The sequence below is a fragment of the Coffea arabica genome, chromosome 8c (assembly GCF_036785885.1).
Source record: "Coffea arabica cultivar ET-39 chromosome 8c, Coffea Arabica ET-39 HiFi, whole genome shotgun sequence".
Taxonomy (NCBI): Eukaryota; Viridiplantae; Streptophyta; class Magnoliopsida; order Gentianales; family Rubiaceae; genus Coffea; species Coffea arabica.
The window spans coordinates 35,721,931-35,733,628 of NC_092325.1; the positions used below are offsets into that span (position 1 = coordinate 35,721,931).

Consider the following 11,698-nt stretch of genomic DNA (forward strand, 5'->3'; position numbering starts at 1 on the left):
GTTGATGAGGTTTTGGGTTTACAATTATCGTGGAAGCATAGTAAATTTGGATAAAAGTGTTTGTTAATTTTTTTTTGGTTAAATTGATCACTAAACCCTTTTTTTTTTACTTTCTTTTGATGTTATGATATTGCATAAGGGTATTTTAGGATATTTAAGTATAATTCTAGCCTAATGGGTCTCTAATGTTACTTAAATAGTAAAAAGAAAGAAGGTTAGTGTAATTTTCTAAAATTGAGGGGAGCTAAGTAAAATTGTCAGAAACCTCAAGGGAGGTTTCTGAAATTACCCCTAATAAGTAATAACACAATACGAATACAACTCCGACACAACCTAACGGAAACACGGTATCAAAAGAATTTACGTAGCAATTAGGTGGACATGATTATGAGGACGTATCCAAAATAGGTCATATTCAGGGGCGGAGCCAGAAAAAAATCTTAGTATGAACAAAAATAACACTAAAATTTTTTATCTACTCTTTTTATAATTTTTTAAGCAAAAAAAAAGTCTCATGCATAAAATCACCATTTCACAAGTTAAAATATTTATCAAATAACCCATTTATTAGTTATTACATTAACTAATCAATTTTCAAATTTCTTTAAAACAGTAATAGTCTCATGCTCTAGAAATATGTTTGCAAACAAATTTAAAATAATAATAATAAGAAGTAATTGTTTAGAACCTGATTTTGATGGTCTCCTAAAGTTGGTGAAAAGAACTGCAAAATGTGGCTGACCCAAGTCCTAAAAGATCAATTGATTCTGGTGCAATCTCTAAATAGGATAAAGTGATCAAAAGAAAGAGTAACAAGATTTGGTTGTGGAAAAAAAAAATGGCTATCCTATGTATGTTGAGGAGTGGGGACAACCGAGAGCCAGATGAGGAAAGGGAAATTGGGGAGTGAGGACAGAGGAAGTAAATAATAATTGGATGAAGTGATAAAAAGAAAAAGTAGTTGGCTTGGGTGTGGAAGAAGAGGAGCCGGTTGTGAAGGGAAATTGGATACCATAGGAGTAAAGGGAACTTGGGGAGTGGGGACCAAAAGGAATGACTGATATAATTGGTACTTGGCCCTGTTGGTGGGAAAATGGGAACTAGAGGAGGAAAGTGAATGATATAAATTTTGTGACCCATTTTTTCATATTTTTTCTAAAAAAAATTATGGGGGTACCTTTAAAATTATATCAAAATTGTAGATGTATTATAGGAATTTAAGGGGGCAGTGAGAGCCCGTGCCCCAGTGCCCCCACTTTAAATCTGCCGCTGGTCATATTGCGTTAATCCATGGAATGACACAAATCATATATTAGTAACTCGTTAGCGGTTGAACATTGCCATGTTAATCCGAACTTGTAACACGGCAAGTTTATATAAGTAAAATAAAATTCTTTTTTGATTCCCTCCGGTATCTATGTAAAATTTTTGTAGATTCTTTCCAAAATTTACAGTTAAACAAGGTTTAGTACCCTTCTGAATAATAGTATAAGATCCAATGTTAAAGGCAAAGAGTTAAGAATTTGCATCAAATCTTTTAGACAAAATTAATACGTTTTAAACACTAACTGATCTACCTTGCATATCTATTTACACCAAATCATTTTAAATTCCCTCCTTATTTTATCTTAAAAGCAGTTTAGTTCTCCTCTCCACAGAGTACTAATGCCAAAGTCATATAGTTATTTCCACCAAATTTATTTGGAGCCATTTTAAATTTTACAGTGGAAATAATTTAATTCCCTCATAAGTCATAATTGGTCGATTGAAGCCAAGGTACTTAAAGGCAAAGTCCCTTTGGGAATTCCGAATTCATACCAAATTTTTTTAGATGAAAATGAATTTTTTTTAAAGAAAATGTGGTGGGTCCCTCCCATATTTATATGCAGCAAAATTTTTGAATTGTCACCTAAACTTACCGTGAAAATAAATAAGGGATGGGATGTGTGGTATCAGGGCAGAAAATATAAGTTAGAAGTCCCGATTTCGAGATTTCCAACCTGCACTTAAAAAAAAAATATGTTCCTTCCTAGATATTGTATTGGAGCCAAAGATCTTATATTTATTTATACCAATTCTTTGGAGAAGCTCCTGAATTTTCCATGAAAATAATTTAGTCCTCTCCTATCATAACTATAGGTTAATGAGTAATGACAACAGCCCATAAAATGTTTAACACAAATTTTTTTAAACAAAATAAAATTTTCCCTTTTTTGTTTTGAAAGAAAACCACTACATAAGTTCCTTCTACATTCATTTACACCAATATTTAGAATTTTCTCCTATCATGAAAATCGCTAATTAAGTTCCATCCTACTTAAGTGGGTTTTGGTTCACATACAAAGTGGTTTTTACTTATTCTTACTTTTAGTATGTCATGAATTTTCTTTTGAGTAAATGTTATCTACATTATTCCCAAAAAAGTTCAAAAATCTTATTTCCAAAAAAAAAAAATCTACATTATGCCCCTATCACGCACGTGGCAATGTTTCTATTTAGCATGATAACTCAAGTTGATGGGAGGGTTAGGATTATATGTTTTAATTAGTTAGAGGGATAAAATTTATTAATCAAGAGTTGAAGGGTTAAAAGTTGAATTTTATAATAGTTTGAGGGCCACTACTGGGCATATTATGTCATTTTTTTAAACATAACGACTCAAATTGATGAAAGGATTATGGTTATATGATTTAATTAGTTGGGAAGCTAAAACTTATCAATTAATAATTGTATGATCAAATATTAAATTTCGTAATAGTTTGGAAGCCATTGAAATATTTTACCCGTCTTTGTATGTATAAGTGTGTATGGTAGTCAAACCGCTGGAACTAATTAAAGAAGAAAAAAGTTGTAATACCAAAGCCTTAATCCATTTTTGCCGACCTAACTTGCCTTGTGCTGGGTAGGAAATCTTAAAGCTTTTCAGTCAAATGGTACTTTCTATTATGTGCATAACCAATTGACAAACAAGTGACACACTCAATTTGCAACAGGCGCCATAGTTGATTGATAATAATAAAAAGAAAAAAGTAATCATTGTCATTTTTTCTCTCTCAACTAATCTGTCAAATTAAAATCCTTTTATATTTCTCTATCTTCTTACTTATTTGAATTAATTTTTGGGATAATTTCAAAAACCTCCCCTGAGGTTTCTGGTGATTTCACTAAACTCCCTTGAGATTTTCAATATTACACTTATCTTCCCTTAATGATAAATAATGACTATAATAACCTTCATAATTTTTTAAAAGACAAGCCATTGATAAAAAAAGGGAAAAGATATAGAAAAAGGAAAATAATTCTTCTTGACTAGGCTATATATTGTGTTTGTTAAATTGTAACCTTCTATCACTCAAATATACTAATCAAAGTAGGTGTCTCCTTCCTTATCGTCACCCTGCCATCACCATCCTTACCACCTTTCTCAAAGTGTCTCTTGATTTCCTGATCTCCTAAATGCTAATTCAAAACTTATAACTCTTTTTTATTTTGCCACCCTACTTATTAAAACCTTGGTAATTCAATTTGTAAATTGAAATAGAATGGAAATCTAAAATTTTCACACAGAAAACCCATTAAAAGTTCAAATCTAAAATTTTCACATAGAAAACCCATTAAAAGCCTTTACCTCACTAATCTTATTGTCATTCTACTGTTGTTGATGGTGATGGAAGAAATCATCACTGCCAACAACCCAATTGTTCATATCATTAAGCACAAAAAAAGCTATTGAATTACGAGAAAATATAATTTGATAGATTGTACTAAAATTACTACTCCAAACTTGCACTTTGTTGATGTTTTTCCTAGTTCCTCTTAATAGACATCAAACTTGTTCTCAATAAAAATGTGTCAATTCAAAAAAAAATGTGGGCTGATTTAGGATGACCAACCCAAATGTTAAGAGTAGAGGTTAGAAGAATTTTGGTAATTGAGTGCTTGGCCATTTTAGTGGGGAAAATGTAAGGATTGTGAGTTTTATGACTAATGATTTGGTAGACAATATATGGAAGAAACCTATAGAAAGGTAAAGATTGTGAAGGCAAGAATTACGACGGTGGATTTTGGCATCTAAGACAAAGAGTTTGTTCGGAAAAAGAAAAAGAAGTGATAAGAGTTTGAAACTTTGGGTGGATGTAGAAAATAGTGGGGATGGAAACTATCAAGACATTGACTAAGCAATAAAACTCATAATTTTGGTAGTCTACAAGTGTATTCTTGACTTTTAAAAAATTTTAATGATTATTCATACTAAGGAAATTTAGATGAGGGCAATTTTGGACATTCATATGCTTTTTTGGTCTTACATCATCAAGGTGAATTCCAAACCCATGTTCTAGGGGAGGTATGCGTAATTTTCAAAATGTGAGAGTAGCTATTTGAAATTACTAGAAACCTCAAGGGAGGCTTCTGAAACTATCCCTTAATTTTTTTAAGCATACATGTTAATCCACCCAGCTTGGTACATACTACCATATATGTACTGATAATTTGGCTCATTTTTACAAGAAAGTTTCTCTAATTTGTTTAGAATAAATAGATCATTTTAATCTTGACTTAAACCATTTTGTTCAATGAAGTAAACAAACATATGAAAATCGTTGTTGAGTGCTCTTCATGCATTAATGCATGAGTAAAATCTAGTTTCTTAATGTGCAATTTAATACCCATCGATCATTGATTAGAGAGTATATTGCTTGGTCTTTTAATTGTCACTACTGGTTCTAGTCAGTAAAATTCAAAATCGAATTTTTGGTGTCGTGTAGTTTTCCTTACACTTAAAAAAAATAAGTGTACTTATTGACTAAATATATAACGCACTTGTAACTTTTCATGATTAATACTTCTATTTTGTCAAAATTTAAAGTAAACAGACCAGTCATTTGCAGCTCCAAAAATCATATTTGAGAATATTTGGAGAAAGCGTCAAAGAGGCTCATAATTGTTGCTTTTACTGTGATTGCTTCATGTGGGTGTCTCGCTCATGCACACACTAACAAGTAAACAGACCGGATGTAGATAAGGTCACAATTTTCATGCGAATATATAGTTATTGTACTTCTTACATAATTCGGTGCAGTGTTATATAATTTTGTTATATGCGTAAATTTTATTTGCACATATCAACTCAATAGGTAAATATAACTTGGTCTGTAAGCGTGTACGCCAAATTTTAAAAGAAGTATAACAGCTATATAGAATTGCGCCTAACCCCATTGTACCTACCCTATTTCTCAAATAAACAAACTATTAAGGCCCTAGCACCATTGTGTTTACTATGAATTTATTCTCAAAGTCGTTGCTAGCTGTCGAAAAGCATAGTGTGATTGACATTAATATTCCTCATGATTTTCAGGGACATCAATCTTGGAATGACATATCTGGTTGAGGTACAACAATATTGCAGGTGGAAGAAGAAGCTGAACCTGTTATGAAACAATTAAAAGTATGGATGTCCCTTTGCATTCCCAAGAGGATTAATTCTTGATTTTATGGTTACATTATGTATAGAAGTTACAATCCATAAATCTATTCATGTAGTGGAGAAACCGTTTCATAAGTTTTTTCATATTCTTGTAGTAGTGGGTGTTTAATAGAATTGATGTACCTTTAATCTTGTAGTACCTATATATAGAGGTACATTGACACTCTTTGGTAAGACTTTTGTATTAGTTGGAATCATAAGAATATCATTCTTCATTGCTCTACTTTTCCTCTAATATTTCCATTCATACTATAGTAATTTATTAGTTTTACAACACGTTATCAGCACGAGTCTCTATTTTTGAGCAAAAGGTGAAAACGGAGCCTCTACCTTGAACAAAAGCGAAACACGAGATATTGCCAAAATTCTACCTGCATTTCTTCAAGTAATTTCTGAGGTAAATTTTTGACCCACAAAATTATTTCAATTTTTTATGGCTAATATTTGAATTATCGCAAAATTCAAGTACCTACTGTTGAGCAACCACTAAACACAAACATATATTGTTTGACATCTTTGAGATAATATTTCTCATTTTAATTCTACTTATTTATCTTTATAATTATTTTTTATAAATATTTATATTCTGATGCAATGAATTTTGGAGATGCTATTATAGAAAATCAATTATATTTGAGGATCTACTTGTCCTTTGAAATATTTAAAGAAAAAGATTCGATCACCTGAAGATGGTCATTCTTTAACAAAAAGATTTGGGCACCAGAAGATGGTCATTATTTCAAATTTTGGTATGATAAATTTACTTATGGCTGTAAGTACACGATTCTGCTATGTTTAGAATTATTTCTTAGTTGAAAATAATATTCTCTACATATTTCTCAAATATGCTCTTATGGTAACAATATTGAGAGAAAATTTGAGCCGTATTTTGTACTTATTGCATACTAGTTCTAATCCATTCCCAGAAGTGAATGCGACTAAATTTCAATTTTTAGTTATAGTTGCTGTCATGACTATGATTTTGGTAAATATATATTTTACCATGACAAAAGAAAAAGTTACCACTTGAAATGGGATAATAATGATAAGGACAAGAAAGTAAATATCCTAAAGATAAATGTCCCGAAGTACATTTGACGAATCAAAATCATAATAACATTTTCATATGGCAAATTTCATTAAACGCCCTGAAGGTGTATGATGATTAATTTAATTTATGATACTAATTGACTTTTCTTCCTGAAGAAGAAATGGATGTTAAATATTTGGGATCAAAGGATTATGGTGATGATATTTGTCTCATAAGAATTATGGTGACAATGATATGTGTCTCATTAATAAGTGCTACTATATACACTATATTCCAATGAGAGAGACAAACACAATCAGTTGTAGTGTTTAAGTGATTGAAAGCTCCAGAAGAGCCACTATTATATTTCTTCCTGTAGGAGAAAAGTTTATCATAAATAAAACACTACTTTTTACGATGTTTCGAAAAATTTATTGAATTTGAATATTCGTCGAAATGGATATCAAATTGAGACATTAAATGAGACAATAATAGAAATCATGTTTAGAAATCAAATGAGATAAAGATTAATTATATCATAATAACCATTGGAGAGAAAAATGGTTATCGATATAGTTGTCTTCATTCTTATTTGATTTATAATTATCACCTGTAGTAAACCAGAAGTTTACTAGTCCCAATGGATATATGATTTAACAAAAGTGAGAATATTTGAGAGCCGACAAGTATTTATACATATCCCATTTATATTATATATGACTCTAAAAGAAATTTAAAATTTATGTTGGGTATAAATCACCTTTTACGATTAAATATTGTAAAATATTGATGGGTGATCTATTGAATGATTTATTTATTCTGATGAGCTACGATTCCCGACATTAGGGGGAGGAAAAAATCAACCGAAAGGAAATCATTTGAAAATTGGATTTTCTCGATCCTCATAATGTGAACTAGAAGTTCAATAAATTCTTCATTTGTAGAAAATTATATTTGTCAACTCCAGAAGAGTCATTAAATCAACTATTCTTGCAGGAAATACTCTGGTTAAAATTGATGTTCCTGAAGGAGATGCACAAGTGCTACAAATAAATTTAAGACTGGCCTACTTAATAAGGTATAAATTGATTTCAAATATCTCTGGAGATTAAATAAATGTCATGACAAAATTCAACCTCTTGAAGAGGTCGCTCCTGAATAGCCAACTCCTGGAGAGAATGAAATCATAAAAAATTTAATTGGAACCTAATGAAATGTAGCACTTGATATTATAAAAGTTGATGAGGATCATAAATCTATATCGGTTGATGAATGTCGGTATAGAAATGATTGTTCAAAGTGGAAAGATGCGATTCAATTTAAATTGGATTTATTAATTAAAAGAAAAGTTTTTGGACTTGTAGTCCAAACATCTGAAGGTGTAGAGCAAGTAACCCAAGAATTTTCACAAATATTTGGATACCAATGATCCAATATGTCCATGTGTTTTTATCAAGAAAAATGGATCAAAATTTGTGATAATTATTGTATATGTTGATGATCTAAATTTGATTGGAACTCCTGAAGAGATTCAAAATAATGTTGAATATTTGAAGAAGGATTTTGAGATCAAGAATTTTGGAAAAACAAATTTCTACCTTGATTTACAAATTGAACATTTGAAAAGTGAAATTTTTGTCCACCAAACTGCTTATACCCGGAAGGTATTAAAGCAGTTTTATATGAATAAGGCACATATATTAAATATTCCAATGGTCGTCAGATCATTAGATCCTAATAAGAATCCTTTTAGATCGCGAAAGGAAGATGAAGAGATACTTGGTCCTGAAGTACCATATCTTAGTGCGATTGGCGAAGAATATTGGAATACAACGATTAAAAGATCTCAAATAATGTTTGTATCAGGGGGAGAAATTAATACACAAGAATAGTGTACTCTTTTTCCTTCACTAGGGTTTTTGTCCTGATGGATTTTTCCCTGGTAAAGTTTTAACGAGGCATATTTTTTGTGTAATGGACATCCAAGGGGGAGTGTTATGAAACAATTAAAAGTATGGATGTCCCTTTGTATTCCCAAGAGGATTAATTTTTGATTTTATGGTTACATTATGTATAGAAGTTACAATCCATAAATCTATTCATGTAGTGGAGAAACCGTTTCATAAGTTTTTTCATATTCTTGTAATAGTGTGTATTTAATAGATTTGATATACCTTTAATCTTGTAGTACCTATATATAGAGGTACATTGACACCTTTTGGTAAGACTTTTGTATTAGTTGGAATCATAAGAATGTCATTCTCCATTGCTCTACTTTTCCTCTAATATCTCCATTCATACTATAGTAGTTTATTTTGTTTTACAACAGAACCATTAATATTGACGTTATTGGAGTCTCTTTTAGTTTTACCTAATAATGTTGGAGAAAACTGCCCTTTACCATTGAATAACATTATAGATTAATTTGGTCTTTAAAAGTCATAGTTAAATTAAAATTTTCAAGTTTAGTCCTTTAAAGTTGTGGATACTAAGCCAAAGAGGTCACATATGCCAGAACGGAAAACGTACAAAAAGGGTAAACCCATCTTAAAAATAAATACAGAGATTGCTCAAAGGGTAAAAAACAAAAACCATCCGAGATAAATTTAATATATAGAAAAATCTCATGTAGTTTCAAAACGTACAACACGACACCCCATACTTTGAACTAAATTATAAAGGTAACGGAATCCATTAACATTAAGGGAAATTGTAATTCTTGAGTCTATAGTATAGGGTATTTCTAGCCCTAATTTTCAGACACTTTCCAGAATCTTTAAAATCCAAGCCACGTAAGTAAAGATTGATATAAAGTTTTACATACATATTTGTAACATTCAAGTTTACCGTGCTTGTGATACTACTAAGATTGATGGTAAACATAACTGCCTTAACATTTGATATTATTAAGTATTAGTTGCAAATTGAGGAACTAGAGGTTATGAATTCAAATCCCTCTACCCCTCATTTCTTAAGTTTCATTCCTCTCGCACTGAAAAAAAAATTAAAAGAAAATGGTTCTTCTGTACCATTTAATACTAGATTAAAAAATTAGATTTTTCGGTATCCTATGCAAAAATAATGAATAATTAACTTGCTTTTCAAAATTACTATGCATGTATATTGCAGAGGAAATTTAATAAGATGTTACGTATTTAAGAAGTCCATCCCAGGCAAGTCTGTAATTGCTACCCTTGCTGTCCAGAGGAACCACCCTCCCATCCAACCAAAATATGCTCCATTTTGGCCAATCCACTGATTCCTTGTAAGGGGCTTGAGCTAGATACCTGTTGTATTGATATTAAAATTAATCAGGCAATCAATATGTAAAAATTGTACTCTATTAAACACGAAAGAAGGTAACATTAATTTCTTGCTTGCATGCTTTGACAGATTTAAATTATTCTTTCGTACTGTTGATTTACCTCATAGTGTCGATGAGACTGCCTCCTGAGAGGACCACATTGAAAGAACCTTTTTCTTTGATGAATCTTTCGGAGAGATCGGCAATGTATCTGGCCAGGGCCACTGCGACACCATCCTCGGTGTCGAATTTTAGGACGGTCTTGTTTCCGATTTCACAAGCCATCTCTGCTGCCCTTGATCCGAGACTTTTAGTTGTTTTAGCTTTGTTGAAAAGTGGATTAGGCTTGCAACTTGCTGCTCATTGTAGAGATTCGAGCGGGATGGGACATACTTATAACAGCAAAATTTTCGGATCACCAGCCTAAATTTTTCCACATGGGAAATGAAGGAAAGAAAGCTCTGCAAGTAAAGAGTTATCAGTAGCAGCCATTATTTGACTTAGATTTTTCTACATGGAAAAGTGAAGGAGAGAAATCTTTGCACTCATATAGTTATCAGTAGCCGCCACATGTGATTTGTTCTAATACGATTATATACCGTTACGCCGCCACACACCAGTGAGCATTATTTTTGTTGTTTCGTTGTCATATACGCTACCGTCTCTGTCACGCCATAGTCCGGATGTGCCAGTCACGCAACATTTGCCGTATTCTCAACTTTCGCTCAAGAATACAAGGCAATATTAAATTAGAATAAAACTTAGAAAGTATTAAATAGCATAACTAAATATAGTGCGGTACAAATCTTAAATGGAAAGTAGATTACAAGTGTCCAATAAGTTCATGCATTTATTTTTTAGATGAGACAATGAGAAAAAAATTAAATAAAACTAACAGCCAAAAGTAGTTAGACTACTAATTTCTATCCATTTAGACCTAATAAAAATCATTCTCAGGTCTTTAATGTAAACCAACTCATATTCTTCAGAATCTGCAAAAGTGATAAAAATTGGAATGACCGATAAGTCGTTAATAGGTAGTGCCTACCCCTCTGTTGGACCATGCAATCATACCTTTACATATACATACATACATACACATATATACATATATATATGTCAAATTATTTGTACACCATTCACATGTATAATTATTAAAATAACGTTCTTCGTAAAACAGTCAGTAATAATGAGTGACACAATAATTTGTAAACATCTTATTCATAACCATACATGAAAACCATAGAGTCACAAATCATTTCATATAAACTCATAACAAGTACATGCAATGACCGCCTTCTGGGTACTCAATTTAGATATTAAACTCTTCTAAGTGAGCGACCAATAGATTTCATGACTACCGACTGATCTCATTATATATAGGTCAATCAGCCGAGTTCTATACCGAACTATCATGACCTTATCAATCGGCCAAACTCTATGCCAGGCTACTATGACTATTAGATAGGATTATAACCCCTACCGTCTATTCCATGACTGTTTTGAACTTTACTTAATATAAATTCATTTCACACGTCACATACATAGTTCTTTGATTTTACAAAAGATACCACTCATTTTGTATATAATAACATATCAAAATACTTCAAATAATTCACATGATCCATCTTTATATAGCAAAAATAGAACTTGCACAAATACTCAAGTAAATCATTTAATCAAGTAAATTTCAAATTGACACATCAAAATAAAATTAGTAATAAAAATTTCGCTTTGATTTTTTGAAATCCCAAAAGAGTAAGTACCATCTACCTTTGTCTGACTATTCAAGTGGGACTACTTTAAATTTTTTAAACTTGTGTTGTACCTATCAAATGCATAGGTATTCTCATTAGTTAATAGTTCTTATAGATATATA

General features: G+C 31.3%; 1 long non-coding RNA gene across 1 annotated transcript; it reads right to left on the reverse strand.

The window, feature by feature from the left end:
* Nucleotides 1–9,384: 9,384 nt before the first annotated feature.
* LOC113706029 (uncharacterized) lies at nucleotides 9,385–10,357 on the reverse strand. Its single transcript, XR_011820491.1, has 2 exons — nucleotides 9,941–10,357; nucleotides 9,385–9,802 (listed from the first exon to the last, which is right to left on the reverse strand). It is a non-coding gene; the product is annotated as an uncharacterized lncRNA (long non-coding RNA).
* Between the last annotated feature and the right edge of the window lie 1,341 nt (nucleotides 10,358–11,698).